At 38.0% G+C, this 19338-nt stretch overlaps 1 long non-coding RNA gene across 1 annotated transcript; it reads left to right on the forward strand.

Annotated features, from left to right (window-relative positions):
* The first annotated feature begins 5985 nt into the window (after positions 1–5985).
* On the forward strand, positions 5986–7588 carry LOC148224879 (uncharacterized). Its single transcript, XR_015801988.1, has 3 exons — positions 5986–6080; positions 6822–6904; positions 6999–7588. It is a non-coding gene; the product is annotated as an uncharacterized LOC148224879 (long non-coding RNA).
* Positions 7589–19338: the final 11750 nt, after the last annotated feature.

Here is a 19338-nt window from a genome sequence, read left to right on the forward strand (position 1 = left end):
AGGACTGACACCATTGCAGGTGTCAGGGATACTGGGCTGTGATGTGGATGCCTTAGAAATGAGGAATGGAAGAGAGGAAAAGTGAAGTGACACTTCTGAATCACTGTAGTATTGAAACCTGGCTGAAGAGGGCTCAGATGAATGAGGGTTCCGTAGCAGATTAGAAGTTGCAGAGTATGTAGGAAAGGATGTTAAAATATTTCTTCTGAGACAATTTGATGAATCACTGAAAAGCCCTGCGGTTTAAATATATACATGGATCAAGGATCTCTATATTATGACTGTAGATATGTCTAAATACTGAAAGTTATGCCCACAATGACAGATTTAATTCTTGATGTTTATCACCTTAGACTGAGGAAAGTGAGAACTGCCAGAAGTCAGCTGAATTATGCATCTGAAAGATACTCACAAAAGTGAATTGAGTTCTTCACCCATAAGAAGCAAGGAAGATGATAGAAATTAGTGTCATTTGTTTCAACCTCCCAGAGTGGTTAAAGAGAACAAGGAAACTGTTAAGTGTCTTTACTGATCTTGTCCAGGGAGTCATGTATGATACCTGATTTCTTTGATGTTTTTACTCAGAAACATCAGTTAGCTGTAAAAAGAATAAATTGACGACAAAGTTAGCAAGACAACTTTCAGTGTTAAGCCAAACCACTTGCAAGAGCAGCGTTATCTCCCCATCAGAAGCAGTTTAGGGAGACAGACGTCAAATTGAGTTTTCAAACAAATGTCTAGGTCTGCGTTTGAATGGCAGGGGCTGTGTAAGGCTGGTGGACATCTATTTCATCTGTATCTCTCACATGGAAAGCACACTGAAAATAAGCAGAAGAGCTAAACCTCTGGGTTCTGGTTCTTGGCATAAGTATGTATTTGAGGTTACTCCATTTAAGTTGCTTTCAGGTGAGATGTTTATGCATGGCAGCAGAACATTTTTTTCTATGTCCTACTCAGCACCAGCAAGATTACCTGATAAAGACAGGTAATAATGAATTTATTTTCCTTGGCATACATTCAAAAGACCAAGCATTTTGGCCCTTTCCTGTACTGTTACTACTTCTTTCCACTATAAGCCTAGATCATACTAGAAAGTGTTACAGTAATAACAATAATCCTCTGTCCAGAAAGAAATATGGCTGTAATTAATATTATATAATAATGGGAGTAGATGCATTAGATAATAGTTAGGGAAACTTAAATAGCTATATTATGGAAACACTTCAAGCTAACTCTTTCACTCTAGTATGCAAAACAAACAGACAAAAAAAGTAAGATGTGAAGCTAATTAATGTATTGATAACTCAGAAATTGAGATAGCGTATAAATACCATCTTAAATTCAGGCTATGGGTATGAAATATTTAATTTATGGGTATTAAGAAATGGTGCTTTTTTTAGTAAAACAGAAGAGAGAGACCAAGCCATACAGAAACATTTTCTTCAGTATTGGCATGCAAATGAGATCCAGAGAACTAAAAAGGTACAAAATACCCCAGACAAACATTGAGAAGGCAGGTAGAAAACACTACAGGAAGGCATGGACATCAGTCAGACTTTGATGAGAAGCATGAATAGACACAAAAGTAAATTGAAGGCCCCTACCAACCCTCCAAGCGAATAGAACCAATATTTACACCTGAAGAAATGACAATAAATTAACCATTCCTCCACAAAAACACATCATGCAATTAAAGCAAAGTTCATTGGAAATATTTTTTTTGCCAAAAATTATCTAATTAAAATTATTTCAAATTTACATGATTCTGATGATAAAGATTAATTCTGATAAATTAATCATTTAGAATGGCTATGAGGAAAAATCCTCGCGACAATATTACAAAGTCTACTATTAATAAAACCAACCAACCAACCAACCACACACACACACACACACACTCCCACTGCTAAGCCTACATTTAAAAGTGGTGTAATAAAGGAGTGAATCCATTCTAGTGCTGTGTATGCAAGCATGAAACATTTCATTTATGTATAATAATGTATAACAATGTATAATATATCCCCTGGCTTTTTTACCATGCTCAGGAACTTGCAGAAAACCAAAGAAATCAAATTTTAATTTGTTTTGGTAAACAGCAATATATTTAGATGGCAGACACTTGGATTTAAAAAAAAAATCTTCTTTCTTCTAACAGTTATCTCTGCTTCTTTCTTGGTGGGAGTAAAAACAATTCCTTCCCTGTTAAGAATATTTGACACTTACAAGCTATGGTTATGACCATGATTGCTTTTGGTTGGTACTCAAAATTAATTTCTAAATATTTTTTCCCAAATTGACTTCAAACAATTTTGTCAATAAAGCTATCAAATCAAAACAGTGTGGATAGGCAAAATATTTGACTAAGAACACTTCTAAAAAGCCAAAAAGCTAGTTTTATTCATCATTGAACACCCACATTGCTGGACTAGATGAGATTCTATGTTAAAGTTTTTCATTCTCTTCTGCTCCAGCTTCAAAATTTTTCGTTAAGCATTTAAAAACAAAGGAAGCATGAACTGAAATTAAAACCTCTCACTTCTCATGCAAGAATTCTAACATTTTAGATTACTTTTCAGTTTCTTTTTTGACAAACAAATATTTATTATTTCTTCTTCCATTCTACCTCCAGGTTTATTGAAATAGCATTGAAATTTTTTGAGATACTTTTTTCAGAACATATCAGGATGGTTTCTTTCAAAGTTTCTTATATATAATTTTATTTGTTCAAAACTATTTTGAGAATCTGACTAGAATTTTAAAATAACTTTGAATCAACCAAAACAGTATTTTTGTGTAAAACTTTAAAATCATTGGGTTCTGCTCATGACAACTCACTTTTGTTAATTATGTTATTTTCCATACTTCATCCAAAAATATCACAGCTATTCCTGAAGGGGAACAGAACAAAAATAACCTTGACAAGTTCATTTTGAAGTGCTCCTCCCACAAGTCTATATACTTAAGTAGTCAAAACAGACAATTTAGCTAAATAAGATTATCTGGGAAAAAAATTCTGCAAAACCAGTGCAGAACAGACATTTTCAAAGTTTGTACTTGCTTGCATATTGAAACAACTTTCTTCACTTTTACTGCTGATTTCTGCTGGCTGGGCTATAGCTCTGCTGAATGTCAGAACTAATAGCAAGCAACTTCAGAGGTTCGAAGGCCAAAGTGCTAACAACAGGTTGCCTTCATGTTCTTTATCATTCATTATTCAAGTGGCTGCTTGTAATATTTAACCTCAGCCAAGTCACAACATTCACTGCAGAAACTCATTAGTGCTCATTATCTTACGACCACTAACCTACCAGGCAGGGCAAGTGGCAGGGGCAGTGTACCAAGGAGAATGGGTTAAGTGACAGAGACAGCTAAAAAGAGGGAGAAGGTTTTTGCTGCTCAGAGAAAATTGCTCCTTTCATCCTACCAACAGCTTCACACTTGCCTGTAGGTATTTTGCTACTAGAATCATCTAGGGCTTCTTCTAGGAAATAAATACTTACCCCATTTTGGAATTGTCACTGTTTTTAGAAGCCTGAGCTTAAAAAAAATAGGTTTTGGCCAGCAGTAGCTGTATCCAGGTGTCTGCTGATATTTATACTGCAGAATCCAGGAATGTTCATTTTGTGATTAGTTCACATTTCAGCTCCAGTTCCTCTTAATTGTAGAATACAAATAGAAGGCATTCCAGAAATGCCTAAACAAAATACCTCAGAGGCATTTGTTTTCCTTTTACTGTGCACACTCACATTTCTCCTGTGAGGGACCATAAAGCTGCCGAGCATTATTGGCAATTCAGACCCACACTACACCAGCCGAACACTTTGTGAGATTTTGATCATTCACCAACCTTTTCCTTTTCTGCCCCCAGGACCCCTAGCTCTTTGAAAAAGCACAGACTAGCAGCTGATAGCCATGGCTGGGCACAGGGCTCCTCACAGCCCTCACATGCCATCTGACTCCTGGCCTTTAGCCTCGAATTGCAGCTTGGCACCTCAACTTGCAAATATTGATTGGTGAAGCATTTTATGATAATCATGTTCAAAGTTTAGCTGATCACTCCTTAATTATATTACTGGAAACATACTGTAACTCATTTGGCACCTCCCTTATCTTGGCACTTAGAGGCTTCACCTTCACCTTCATACAAAGAAGGCCACACTCTACAGAGGATTTCACACCTCGGCTGACAGATGCCAGCCATTTACACAAATGCCTGCTGTTCTGAATAGACCTCATTTTGTTCCAGCAAACAGGATGATTTAACAATGTAGACAGACGACTATATGCTTAAACATATGTATACAAATAACTAGGCTCATAACTGAGCATAAAAAATGGAACAAGGGTTATGAATGCAAAGATGAGGCAATGACAGCAAAATATAAAACTGAAATATAGGGGCATTACAATTTTATTTTGCTGTTGCTTGAAATCACACATGCTTTTCTATTTTTTTTTGTGACTAAGGTTAACTGTATTCAAAAGTGTTCATCATACTGAAAACATTAAGATTCTTTAGTACAATTACCATTGCTACTTCTACAGTAGTCTCACGCATGCTGGTTTGAAACAGTTCTGGGTTATTTGGAATCTCACAACAACACACTGCAGAATTAACAGTATTTCTTTGAGACTTAAACTCTGATAACAGCAAGGGAACACAACGAGAAAGGTTCTGTTGTGCTGGAAGCCCTAGCAACTGCATCCTATTCTCAAAAAGGTTAATCCCCGGTTTCAACACATCCTGATGCTTTGCTGATAGTCCCCGCTGAAACTGTTCCGGTGTTGCCTTCTGCAAATTCCTAAAGACACAACGTGTCTGGTTTCACAGACAGGGAATGTTTCCTTATTTCGAATGACAAAAAATGAAATTAAAATTGGTTCAGTAAGAAGTCGAAAGAATTCTACAGGGCAAATGCCCTTTTCTTATATGTGTCAAATGGATTTCACTAGAACAATGCACAGAGCCATATAGCAAGCTGTTGAAGACAACTGGGATTAAAGAAAGGTTTGAAGCTGTTCGGATGAAATTATCTAAGCAAAGACTAGGGAATAGTGTATTTAAATGGTGTATTAAAGAATTAGATAAGCTTTCAGACAGATGCTTTATTTCTGAACTTTTATAATATGTCTTCATTTTCTCTGCTCTATATTATATTACCAATAAAAAAGAGCAGGTTGTTTTCTAATTGCACGTAAGCTGCAGAGCATCAGGAAAATATGCCTTGTGTTCCACATGACTCAAACATGATATATGAGTTTTCTTTGCAATTTTGCTTTAGTGCTAAGCATTTAGAGAAAATTCCTTGAATGTTAAGAGCCAGGGCCACAGATAGAAAATGGCTGCAAAGAACAGAATGGATCTTCACTGGACAGGGGTGGAAGCCACGTCGGTGTTTCTACTTGATACTTTTGTAGGTAGAAAGAATACTCAACTTCCTATTTCAGGCATCTAGCTACAGAGTGTAATTGTATGGAGATTCAGGCCGTCCAACTATAAAGGCTGAGGGAAGGTTTTAAAGAAATCTCTTTTTCTCTCTGTATAGAGAGGAAAACCTAACCTAACACTGGATGCTTGCAGTATGATGTGCAAGCTGTTGGAATTGTGTACTACATCCAATCAGTCCAGATTCTAGTGATTCTGCATGCAAAGTCTCAAGGACTGTATCTAAGGGGTACATTTTCATCTAGTTGATGTTGCATACTACCAAGACCTCAGAGAAATTCAGGAGAGGAGTCAGTGATCCACATCCACTTTTCTAGGATGTGAGTTTCAAAACCTTGTCCTCAGAGTCCTGCTCTGCTGCTGTTCCGAATGGGAGTTCTGCCAATAAGCCTGGCAACCCGTGCTTTTTGTGTCCTTACCCTTAGACAGTTCACTGTTGAATGACAAAAGAGGCAGCTCAGAAGAGTCACCAACCACAGGCACACACACAAGTTTCCTTGGTGCAGTGGAAAGCAGAGAATTTTTTGTGTGGGTTCTGCCTGTACAATCAGCAAACCATGGACCCTGGCAGCTGCTGCTATCCCTGTGCTGTCTTGGATGGCCTTGGAGGAGAGGAAAGGCAAAGAATGCCAGGGTAGGCTGCAGGTTCTTGCCTGAGCTAATTTACTCCCTTAAGTTTCACAAAAATTTCAGCATAATTGAGACAGAAAGCTGTAGAAACTTCTTACTAGTGTATGATTTGATTGGCCTTTCAGCTTTACAAATCTTAAACAGCCCTCATAAAGTTTTCTATAGGCAGCAAACATTTAGTATAGTATATTTACAAATTGCTACTTGCATGTCCAAAGTGTCCAAAGAAATTTTGTGTCAACATTTTGATGACTGTTCAGATTCTTTTCTGTATAAGATGGAGAAAAAGAGCTGATTTGTAGAGCAGGACTGTGATGAGTTGTTTTTTGTCATAGTTTGTGCCAACAGTATCCTTTGAATACTCAGTGAATTAGAACTGTTTGGTTTTCTTTCAAGCAAATCTGCTGTCTTAAGAAAAACAAAGTTCTGTGAAACTTGCAGTATATAGAACTATTTCCTTCATTGTCTATAAATCAAAATATGTTTTAAAATTTAGATGCGAGTCATGCTAGAATTGAAGATATTGTTGTTCATTCCAAAAGGAGCTGACAAGAAAGAAAACAGATTTGAAAGATACCTTCATTAGAATACCACTTGTAACAAGAAATGCAAAAAATAGTCTCCTTAAGCTGCAGAAGAAAAGAAAAAAAAAAAAGGAACGAAAGAGAAGTAGAGGTTCTTTATTTATTATTATTTTATTTTGCATTTAACACTGACATTTCTGTGTTTTGTTTTTTTTTTCCAGGCACCTGAAGTCCCGTTCTCCCTCAGAAACATCTAAGATTCTGTGTACTGTCTGACCCAAGATCCCTGCTAGCCAAGACTCAGGTCAGGGCAGCAATTTTTTTTCTTTTTATGTCACTGATATACTGTGGTGGGCCTGGGAAAATCATTGTCTTCAATGTGATTTGCTTTGTTGCAGACTAATGTTAATGTGAACGTGACACACAGTGAAGGCATCTAGCCTATTGCATGTAGTCCAAATTAACCTGTGAACTCCCTGTAATTCTGCTGGATGTATCTGGAGGTGTGTACCAGCTCTGGGGTTGTCTGCCATGTCCACTGACCACAGAAGGAGCCTGATCAACTCTTCCAGAGGAGGTGTCTGGAACTGTTTCAGCAACATAGGCTAGTGGAAATTAAAATTTCTATTAGCAGTGGAGTTTAATGGGCATCCCTTAGAACAAAAGATGCAATGAACATGTGGGTTTCTTGTGCTACTGATGGCTGTTCTAGTATGTATGCTCTGAGTTAAAAGTCTCTTAGTGAACTCAATAAAATCACAGAATCATAGAATCACAGAATCATTAGATTGGAAGAGACCTCCAAGATCATCAAGTCCAACCCAAGCCCTAACACCTCAACTAAACCGTGGCACTGAGTGTCACTTCCAGTCTTTTTTTAAACACATCCAGAGATGGTTTTAAAACCAGGGATGATGAAGAGACTCCACCACCTGCCTGGGAAGACCATTCTATTATCACTCTTCCTGCAAAAAACTTTTTCCTAATATCCAACCTGTATTTCCCTTAATTAAATTATTCTTATCATAAAAAGCTAATGCACTGCCTGTTCTGTTTGGGAAAATTCTCAGAAATAATTACTGAAAAAATTGGAAAGTTAATTGAGTTATCTGGACCTTTCATATAGGATTTTAAAAGAGGATCTATTGTAAGTACGCTCTTTTATGTGTTAAACCACAGCTTTATATATCCAACCATTCCTGTTTTGCTTGATTTCAAGACTTTGAGGACATCCATTGAGTGCAACATCTAGAAAGTGTCTTCTTAGATCATCTATGCTCCTGGATTTTTCCTAGATAAAACTCCAAACACCTTGATTATCTATATACCTCAGATAAGAACTTTTCCAGTCACAGAGAATTTATTTCTGTTACACCAATCCACGATTTCAGCCTCCCATGGAGAAGAGCTATGACAGGGCATCAACTAGAATGGCTTTTTCATTCTCTACTGTACAAAAAAACTACTACACTTAAATATTTTGAGTTGTAAAGATACTTAAGTTAGTTTGATGCAAACTGCATAAATATTTATTTTGGGATCTTGGCATCCTACATTCTGTCCTTAGCTTCGTGGTATCTCAGCTTCGCTGTTATCAAGACAAGTTTAAGAGTGTCCACCAGCTGCAATTTATCTTCTAAGTTCTGTCACAGACATAATCTTAAAATAAGAGGGCTGTCTGCCTCTTTATAGAGGAATCTCAGTTTCTAGCTGCTGCAGTTGTAACCTGTGTGATGTGCCTGACAACTGGAATGGCAGAGAGAACATGAAAAGTAATCCTCTGTTATTAGAAAAACACATACAATGCAATGTGGTGAAGAAGAAAGTCAAGCCTAGGTAAATGACAGGTAGCAGAGGAGCTTAATTGGTCAATACAAGTGGAGGCAATCAAACACACTAAACCCATTTTCACTCTACACTGCAATCTGACTTTATACTTGTTTTGAATGCTTTAATATGTGAAAGGGAAACAATGGCTGGAAACCTAAAGAAATACGGGTGTGACTCAGGTATTAATTTAGACAAGTGGCTGGAATGGGCCTAACTTTATTCTTGGTAGCTCATGTAGTGCTCTCCTGAATTTGGGACCAAGACAGTGTTGATTTCAAAGGGTGTTTTAGCTGTTTCTGATCAATGTTTACTCACTCTCTAGGTTCTCTCTGTTTGTCACTCTGTCCTGCCAGTGAGCAGACTGGGCTTTGGCAAGAATTTGGAGTGGGACACAGCCAGGACACCTGACCCAAACTGACTAAAGGGACATTCCTTACCATATGGGATGCATAAAAACTGGGTTAAACTCAGTAAAAACTGGGGAGGGGGACTAGATTTTCCAAGGTAGTTGCTGCTCAGAGCCTGACTGAGCATCAGTCTATTAGGAGGCAGTGAGAGATGAATTTGTATGCTTCACTTCAACTGTCTTTATCTCAGGATTCAGGGGTTTTTTGCTTTTGTTTTTCTATTTGTGTCCCCAGTCCCTCTATGGGAGAGTGAGTTGGTGGTTGGTGTTTAGTTGTTGGTCAGGGTTAACATCAAATTTTACACCTGTCAGTTCTTTTTTTTTTAGACTACTATAAAATAGAAGACAACAGCCTAATTATGCATCCAATCTTTTCTCATAGTTGTTGTGGAATAATGCCACCCTAATTGCTGAGTGTAAAAGTAAAATATATTTTTTAAAAAGGGTTTTCAGCCTTCTCCTAAACAAAAATGGTGGAATTGTATAATTATAGTGGCAATCAGTATTATCTCATATAAAGGAGGTCATTTTATGAGAGGATAAGGTATGTGAAGACCATGTGTGTGCATAAAATTTATTCACAGCTTCAGTTTATATTCCATATAGTATATTACTGAAATAATGAACCCTGTGCACTCAATTTAGCACCTTTGACACCTTCTACTTCCTTGGCATTTTTCAAGTTGGAAATCTTTTTATAGAGAGTCTTTCCCTTAAGTTGCAGAAAGTTGACAATCCCATGTCAGTGAAACCAAGACTTTCTGCCAAAGACAGAGACCAAGGACAGCAGCAAACCCTATATCACAGTACATCTTTTCCCATAATTTCAGGGATGGGCACAGTTTTCAAGGGAGTGAAAAAAACCCATCAAATACAACAGTATGTCTTCAAAATTCTTCCTGTTTTCAGATTTCTCTTTTTTAACTTTAGCTTCTTCTCTTCCCACAGCTTTCACAATACAGAGCACAAACAGAAGAATAATCTGCTAAGTATTTCCATTAATATTTAAGTATCTTACATATTTGTAGATGCATTCTCATCCAGGTGAGAACTCCTCACAGCATGAAGGTTCCCACAAAATCATTCAACCTGAAGAAAATTCACAGAACAAACAATCAAACAAAAAAACCAAAACCCAAACAAACAAAACAACAACAACAACAAAAAAATCAATCTAAATCAGAGATTAATCTGAAATATAATTAATTTTTTTTACATATTTTTTTCTGAACAGTTGGGCATCCTTAATTTATATGACAGAGGCTAAAGCTGATGGGGAAAGGACAGCTGGGTTGACTACTTTGCTTCATTCATAATGCAATTCTCTCCTCCTCCCGACATATGAAACATCTCAGTGATTTTATGTTTTCTCTCCCTTTCTCCAAAAGTACCAATGAAAATATTTCCCCCCTGACTGAGCAGATAGTTAATTTTAAATTAAACAGCTGTGTCCAGGCACAATGAGCCTATATCTCTGCTGCATTATTTGTAGCTGGATTTACTGACATTTGGGGGTTTGACCTCCAAACAGCTAATTAACATTTCTCTTAAGTGAGTGGTATGAGACTGGTCCTATCAGTGATAATGCAAGAAGGTTTTGCAGTTTGAATCCAGTTCTCAGTGTGCAATGATGGCAATACTGGTGGCTGTGTAAATGAGCTGAGTACCTAAAGGTGGTTACAGCAGAGACATCTTGGGAAGTAATGGAGTAGTTGAGTACTTACACTTTACTTTCACACTGGATAAAAAGACTTTTGGAAGATGAGAGACACTGCTTTACTGGACCAGTAGCTGCAGTCAAATTTTCAATAAATGAAAGTTCAGAAATTATTTTGTAGGACAGAACAAGACTTCGAATATGTAATCCACTCCATGGTGATAAAGCATCTATAAAATATTGTGTCACTTAGGCACATAGCAGGGGTAGAAATTTTGAGCTCAGATGGAAGGAACTCCCTGAAATGTTTCAGTTCCTTTGGCACAAGGGGGAAACAAACATCTCTGAAGGTCTCAGCTCCTCAGTAGAGGCACCTAAGTCAGTCCAGTTATCCCTCTGGAAGCCTCCAGTCACCTCTTCACATGCAGATAAGAAGGGATTGGAAGAGACTGCAACACCAGACTGGCAAAAGCTAGGTGCAAGTTAGATACCTGAGGTGGGCAAGCTGGTTCCTTCTCCATTTTTCTTCCTGGTAGCCTGTTATATTTATTCATGTAGTTATTTTCTGTAAATTCTCAAGCAGTCAATTGAACAAGTATGTCATCAATATTTCTTCTTGTTATGTGTGAGTTAAGTTCGCTTTTAATTCACCTCTGTATAGTATAGTTTCACAATGACTGGCCACTAAGCAGTATTTAATTCAGCCATACAGAACTGAAAATCACAAAACAATGAATCATTGTTTATGTAAACCCGAAAATCTGTCCTAAGAATAATTCAATCACTCTATAAAAAGAACTGTCTAAAAATAGCTTCTACTCTCTAAAATGCTTCACATTTGTTGGAGTTTTCAAAGGACTGGTTCTTTCCTTTAATCTTCTAAAAGTTCTGTTATGAAAGAAAGGTCAAAATTGCTATTAGCAGACCAATTGAGAAAAGCTTGTGACCCCCCCTTCACCCCTCCATTTGTATATGCTCTTTTTTTCAAACAACTCTCCAAAAATATGTATTTATCTGAAAGGAATTATAGGAACATGCTTAAGCATTTGGTTAGTCTCTGGTCTCATTTCTGTGTTTTCAAAGTCTAGCTTTAGGGTTAAATTAAATCAACATTAAGTTCATTCAAGCACTTGAAACCAAGCAGTGCATTTCTTCCATGTGTGGCATGTCTCTGGGCCTCCATACATGTATTAATTCCTTTAATACCATTGTGGCTCCTCATTCTACTCACTCCAGTGTGTCCATATCTGCCCACTGCTGCTGTGTTGGGCTGCCCAGAACTGGACCTTCCAGGTGTGTCTCTGCAGTGATGCTGCCTGTTGGCAGCACTCCTCCTAATGCAGACCAGAAAGCTGTTGGCCTTGTTTGCCCTCAGGGGGCTTTACTGGCACAGTACACCACCACACTTTGCTGTACACCAGAACCCTCAGCACCTTTTCTGTAAAGCTTCTTTTCTGCTGCTGGCTCCCCAGCCTGTGCTGGTACATGAGGTTATTCCTCTCTATTCTAAGGGCTTTGCTTTTCCATTTGTTAAACATCATGAGATTCTGGTTGATCCATTTCTCCCCCTTCTCAAGGTCACTATCAACTTGAACCCAGGTCTATAATTTGCTTTTCTTGCAATGTATAGTGAAGCCAGTTCATGAACTCAGATTAAAAACACAAACCACATCCATCACACGGATCAAAACTTAATTTTTGCTTGAACTAGAGCTCCTCTTTTAGGGAAGTCTTCAAATGTAATTGCCACTTTCCAGTAATAAGTGAAAACTAACAAAACTCTTTGTCCTCACCCAGGCTATAACCCTTGACACCTGTGTGAAAAATCCCATTTAATTTTTTGCTAAGAGTGCATCTGTCTTTGAGTGGCAGTTAGCAGAATTTCATCTTTTACATTAGAAACCTGCGTATTCTCAGGCTTAACTTTCTCATATGGAAACTCTAGCCTATGGTCAATTGTATTTTTCTTTAAGTCTCAAAATATTTGCTGAGTTTCCCGTAGTCAACACGGTAAGATGTTGAAAGTAGAGCAGGGAACCATGTCCTGGTAGTAATTATACTGATACTAAAATTCAGTAGTAACAGAGGTAGGGTTTGTTTGCCTAATTGTATATGTCTAGTGAATATTTAGATGGTATTTTGCTGAACTTCTATTTGCCAATCCAGATAGGTATTCATCTCTGGTAGGCCCTTTGCCACATTTTTGCACCCTGGTCTTGTGATTTGGGCACTGAACAGCCCTTCACACAGCACTAGACCCCTGTTCTAGCAGCTGAGTTCTGCTCACACTGTCCCTACACAGTTCATCAGTTGATGCATACATTCACTTTAGCATGTTAATCTCTTGATCATAAAATTCCACGAGAAATTATGTTCATCTAAATATTTACCTCTGGGGTTTTTTCAGAGTAATTCTTTTTCCCAGGCTAGCAGCTGTTATTCTGCTTGTCCTACAGTCTCATTATTGTTCTTGGCTTTGGTAGTACACGTCAGTTGGTGCTGAAATTTCCACTTTGCTGAGCAAATAAGAATACCCTGTAACCATGTTCTCCTTATGATTCCAATTTTCTCAGTCTTTGGATATCAGAAAGTTGTATAACAAGATAAGAAAATTATTTTAAAGTTGTATTGCAAAGATTAGAAGGATCTAATTTTTTAAAATGTCCATTTGAAGTGATTTACTGCTTATGATTATAGGTAGAGACATAACAATCATCCTTTGAATGAAAAGCATACCTCTTTTATATCATTCATTCTCCTAAATGATTTAGTGCAGTCTAACATTTTAGGTGCCTTACAGAAGTCTAAATATGTCAACACCTTGTGTAATCTCACTCTGTTTCATTTCCTTTTCCTCAGTTAAAAGAATAATAATAGAGTTCCCTGTTTATTGGACATTTTGTCTTTTGGCTTTGATTTGGTACACACTTAAAGAAAGGTGCATCAGTGTTAAGGCTGTCAGACTGATGGAGTCATACAGATGCAAGAGATTTATTTAAATGAAAGAAAGAGTAGATTTTATTCTTGCTGATGCTAATGGGCCAGTACACTTTCATGAATCATAAAAGAACAAAGTGCCCTTGTCTATACAAATATTTAGCTGAAGTCTCAATGGATGGCACCCTGAGGGTGCCTTGAGGACAGGAGAAGTTAGAAGCTGAAGAAGAAAGACCAGCAAAATGCAATTTGAACTGCACCATCCCCGTGCTTATTGTCCCAGGCTAGGAACTTGAAGAGGATTCCAAAATCATATGAATCTCCTAAAAAGGTATCTGTGTTTGAGATCAATATCAAAGATTCCTGCTAGGAGGAGGCAGGGGAGAACTATCTCTTTCTGCTTAGTGGGACTGACTTTTGCATTCTGTGGGCTCAGCAGAAGATGCAGAAGGATTCTGAGCTGGGGGAATATTTATTAATCTGTCCCTTGTGTACTCTTTGTGTTTCAGTGGGAACATGTCAGAGAATGAAACTTGGGAATATTATCAAGTGGAACTTTGTGTTCCATTCATATGGGAGATGACTCATTACTGTTTGATTCACCTATCTCCCAAATATTTATTTTCTAACAAAAGTTAAATGTTAAACTCTAACATTTGTTTTAGTATTAATATTGCATTAGTATTAAATAGTATTAATATTGCTATGTTATCACCGATATTCCTCAAAACTGTTGTTTCCTTGTTCATTAAATTCTTGAACTCCAAGAAAAACCAAAACCAACCAGCCAGAAAAAAAAGCCAAACAAAAAAATGAAACCAACCAACCAAAACCCTCCAAATCAAACAAAACCACAAACAAAACAAAAACAAAAAACCCACACACCTCCATTAAAAGCAAACTCCAAACCAAGCAAAAACAATAGGTGTTGTATGTAAAATATTTACTATAGACTTTATTTTCAAAAACATTGTCATGTTTGGTTATTTTTGCATAACTAAAAAGCCCACCTAGAGCCCCATAACAGGCACTTAAAACTGAAGAGAAACAGAAATATTTCCATTAGAGCTATAAGCATTTAAGTGACAACTAATTCTATTTTAATTTTTTGGGGAAAATTTGATGGTGAAATAAAATGTGACAGTAATTCCACATAAAAATATATGTTCATTATTTGCACATATCCATTCAAATCAATCTATTTCTATGTACTTTAGAGGGAATAATTTACTACATTTCTCCTATTAATCTAACTGGTGCAGAAATGGAATGATTGTGCATTTTGCCCTACTATCTAGGTACAAATATCTGTTTAGAGTGTGGATAAGATAGAGATAACTTAAGCCGCAGTACTGTTGGATAGTGGAAGCATGAACAGGACAGATGCACAGCCCCTCCAACAGTACCTAGCTGTTCTTTTCCTCTCAGTGCCAAAATTGTGGTAATTCTTCTAGCCTTTACTTCTGGGCTTTTCTTCTAGCCTCTTACTGCCTTAAAAATGTTTCCACAATATCTTATTCAGCTAAGTAGGTGTTTTTCTCTAGTCCTACTGTACAATCAACCTGCATGAGCAACTGTCTAAGAATGTTTACAGGGCACTTAATCAGCAGGAGATACTTACATTTATGAAGGTAATAGGAAATCCCCTGTGGATTTGTATCTAATTTAGTCATCTTTAAAGCTCAGTGTATTTACTGTTGCAGCTGGGGATTAGTAATGTCAAAAGATTCTCAGCTGAGAAAGAAAATTCAGCACCTTATCTGTCTAAAGCAAAATTTCCCAGGTTTTAGGAAGGTCTAACTCATCCGCTAGAACAGGGAATTATAGTCATTGTGCCCTGAAAAATTTGAAGACTATTTTTCTTTATGGATAGAGAATAATGAAAAGGTAGGTCTTTAATACTTGATATTGAAAATGGAACCTACTTTCTTAGCACACAGAGAAAGAGGTTGCCTCAAAATTTAAGAAGCAAGCATCTGCACCGTAAAAAGACTGAAAAGGCCTCCTTGCCATATCCTTCAAATCATACTTGATCTGAGCTTGCATGGCTAGCTGCCAGTCATTAGTACCACATACCATGTTTAGTCCCTGGATCTTTTGTCTCTTGTGCTCAAACTCCACTTATTTCTCCCTTAGAGAGGTGAGAAACATGTATCTGAAAACATTAACAAATTGGGAAAAAAAATGCTCTCTAAGATTAGCCAGAATATTGTGCCTACTCATTTTTTTTCCAGCTCATGTTGGAAAATGAGAGCTAAAATGTTGTTCTAACCTTTTGATTAAAATGTGAACTATCAGATGAGGATTTGTGCTGAATTAAGTTGGGAAAGATGTGGTAGCATTACATCATACCACAGGTACAGATACAGTGTTCTAAAGCACAATCTAAACTTACATTTAAGAAGATCTTGTCTTATTGTTCTTTTTAATTTTTGCAATGCTAAGCCCAGATGCTTTGGACTGAATCTTTCCCTTGATGCTCTGGGGGAACACAGTAGCTTTCATTGCTATTTTTGATTGCAAGCAGATTCCATCTCTGTTATTACACCACATTTTGTTTGACAGAAAGAGGAATAGACCAGATTGTTTTGTAAAACTAAGAAATGGAGAAAATTTGGTTTGTAGTACCTATTTTACCAATTTTTAAACAATCTGCTAGGTATTTAAGCACATGCTCAAGGACTACTGGTGTCATTAGTATTCCTGAGGAACTTAATTGCAAACACTTAATTCTCTGTTAAGTAAAACCTCCTGTATCATCAGTTGTAGTGAAAGTGGGGAAAGGGAGGCAATAACAGTGCAGCTGTTCACAACCTAAGGTACAAATTGCAGAATCATCTGAAGGAGTGGAGAATGGTCATGTAGTACTTTCTGTATTGAAAGACAGATTGCATCTCTGAAAGTAGATATATCTGTACAGTTCTGTTGCCTTGATTTTATATCTAAGAAAAGAAATATTTGTGACCACGACTGATCTTCAATAAATAACCAATATAGGGCTCAGTTTCCAAATGTAGTGTAACTAAATTTCAGTTCATCACACAAAAAAACCCCAACAAATGGGGAGCAGAAACATTGAAAAAGTCAGCCAAAGCAGAAACTTATCAGAAAACCAGCTTTGACATATGATACCTCCATTTCCAAAAACAACTAGAAAGTTATCCAGTAAAAATTATCTCTCTCACAGATGTCTCAAAGGGAAAAGCTATAATGATCATGATGTTTAAAAATAACAAATTCTTTCTTCAAGCTCCTGGCTTCTGGATGCAAGCCTCCTTTCCCATTCCTTAGCCCTCAAGCTGGCTTCAAAACAAGTTCTGGCCAAAAGTCGGAGCATCTTAATAGGTGGTTAAAAAGAGGGCAGTGCAGAGGGCAGGACTGTTTAACATAACTTTACATCTACAGTGTAGATAAATTTCCTGTAAATTAGTTAAGCTCTCTACCCTGAGATCCAAATGGCTGATCCACACTTAACCCCTGCTATGTTGCACATACCTGGTGTTTTTCATGAACACTACACTTGGCAGTGGATGTCCTAGACTGCAGGCATGCATATCACAAAAGCTCTGTAAGTGGACACTAGCTGATGTTCTCTTCCTTGTGACTGGTCCCTGAACAGCATTGTCAGGACCACACTGTCCTGGTTATTCTTCTCCAGCTGCAGGGCTTCCTAATGTAGTATCCACTTGGGCAGGAGATGCTCAAGTCTGCTGGAAAACATCCTCTGCATTCTCTCCCTGACTCTAAAAGGGCTGCCTAAGCTGAGCCATGGTACAAACTGCAGCAGAGAGTCAAGGATATTCCTTACTTACAGGGGAAACAATAAAGGGTGAGATTGTTACTTCTCCTTTAAACAGCTGAACAGCATTCTTTATAAAGCAGACACAGTCCTGTTTCCTGTGATGCACAGAAAGAGTGGAGCAGAGCACAGACAGGGAGCACTAAAAGTCACCCTAGAGCCAGCTTTGCATTACGCAATGCTGCAGTGCCTGTGCTGTAAGGGTGACTGAGCAATCTTCTAGACAAAAATCAGCTGTGAAGAATAAAATGCCAGCACAATTTTCTGATGGTTGGTTTTCACTTCTTCCTCTGTTCTTATTTTTGCCTTTATAAATATTTTATGCTTAACTGGTTTATTACTGGGCTTATTGTTTGAGGTGAACATGAGGCCAGAGAGGCAGGGAAGAATTAACTGCTGGTCCGGCTACTGGACTTGGTTGCAGGTTTCCTAACCAAGACCGTTCATGCATAGATTTAACTGATGTGATAAGACACACCTGTCAAACCTTTGAAAGGTGACTGGTGACTTTGTGTACTACACTGAAAAGGCAGCAATTAAGAGTGATGAGGGCTGAGAAACAAAATTCTTTCAAGGTCTCCAACTGTGCATGCAAAAGGACTAAGGTACCCATTTGAATTTCTTTGAAAATCAATATGCATAATATTAGAGCTATGATTTAATCATGGCATGACTGATTTCTAGGCACTGCAAAGATTTGCTTACCTCTGAACCACTGTTTTTTATCTTTCCAGTATGTGCCTCTGTATAATAAATGTTGTCTGATTTCCTTTACCTTGGTCTGTACTATATTATCCTGCCTGAATGCACTGGGAACCAGAATGTGCAAACTCTTGGGGTAAAAAATTGCATTAGAGGCAAGATCCCAGAGCAAGTCTCCTTCAAAGAGTTGCTGCAACTATGGCTGAAACCAAGTGGATTCCTCTCACATGGAATTATGAAGGTTGGGATGGATAAGTGACTTTTTCTAGGGTTGAGATTAGGATGGAGAAAGACAAGACCAAGGCAGGTTCTAGATGGGATCCTATGGGCACATTCCTCTGAACTGCTTGGCAGTGTCACTGGGGAATAGTGGAGGCATATAACTGGATGCCTGCTCATATTAAAGTTTCTTCAATCAAATCTTTTGCAGGAGATTTCTTGGAAAAGGTAAAGTCTAGATGTTCACAGTCAAAAAGACATTGTATTTTCCTCCCTCATAATATCAAAAAATAAAGTTATATTTCTAGTTCAATATCCCTGCATTTGTTGAATGGTCAGTGGGCAAGTGCCCAGCAGTTTTTAGAGGATCTGTGATCCAGAATCCCTTCCCAGTGCTATGGAAGCACACGGTCCTTCCCTGCTTCCCCCTCACCTGTTAAGCATCCAGATGTGCCACGGGCATAGTCCATGAAAGATCCCACAGTTCTTCCTGAAAAGGTTTCAGGAGCAGAATGTGGCCCTTCCCATCATCCAGCAAGAGGTAACAAGGGAAGGTCTATTCTGAAATTTTCAGAGACTGTGGTTTATTTGGTTCTTTAGCGGGGCTTTGGTTCTGTTGTGGCCATTGGTTTCAGTTTTGCAGTTTTGTTTTTGTTAAGACTAAATTATAAAAATCTGATGTACTTCGATGAAAAGGCAACTCTGGAAAAAGATTAGATATTAAAGAACCACCTTTTGAAAGCATTTTTTTAAATTAAAATAACATATTGTAAACATATGCCAGCTGAAAACAATAGAGCAGTGCAGGCTGTATGTTTGCCTTATGTTAAGGTCTCCTTGGCATTGGATATGATTCCTGCCTTCTCTGGGCCAGGAGAGTGAAAGTTCCATGCTGACCCGAGTGTGCTCATACCTGTCTAGATATGCCTGCCTGGAAACAGATGGCACATGCTCTCCTGGAGATCACACTGGCAGTCCACAGCTGGGCATTGACTCCTTACTGACTGCCAGCCAAGGGGAGCAGAGTGCAGGCAAACGCTGTGACTAGAGCTTCAAACCACACACTGAGTGAGGTCTCCGGATGCTTCACTAGGAGGGTGATAGCTGGTGCAGGGAGTGAAAGGAACCTAGGGGTGGTGAGACAGAGGAGGGAGAAACTGCCAGCTTGGATGTGTGTAAAATATATTT

Source organism: Sturnus vulgaris, chromosome 2 (genome assembly GCF_052056855.1).
Source record: "Sturnus vulgaris isolate bStuVul1 chromosome 2, bStuVul1.hap1, whole genome shotgun sequence".
Taxonomy (NCBI): Eukaryota; Metazoa; Chordata; class Aves; order Passeriformes; family Sturnidae; genus Sturnus; species Sturnus vulgaris.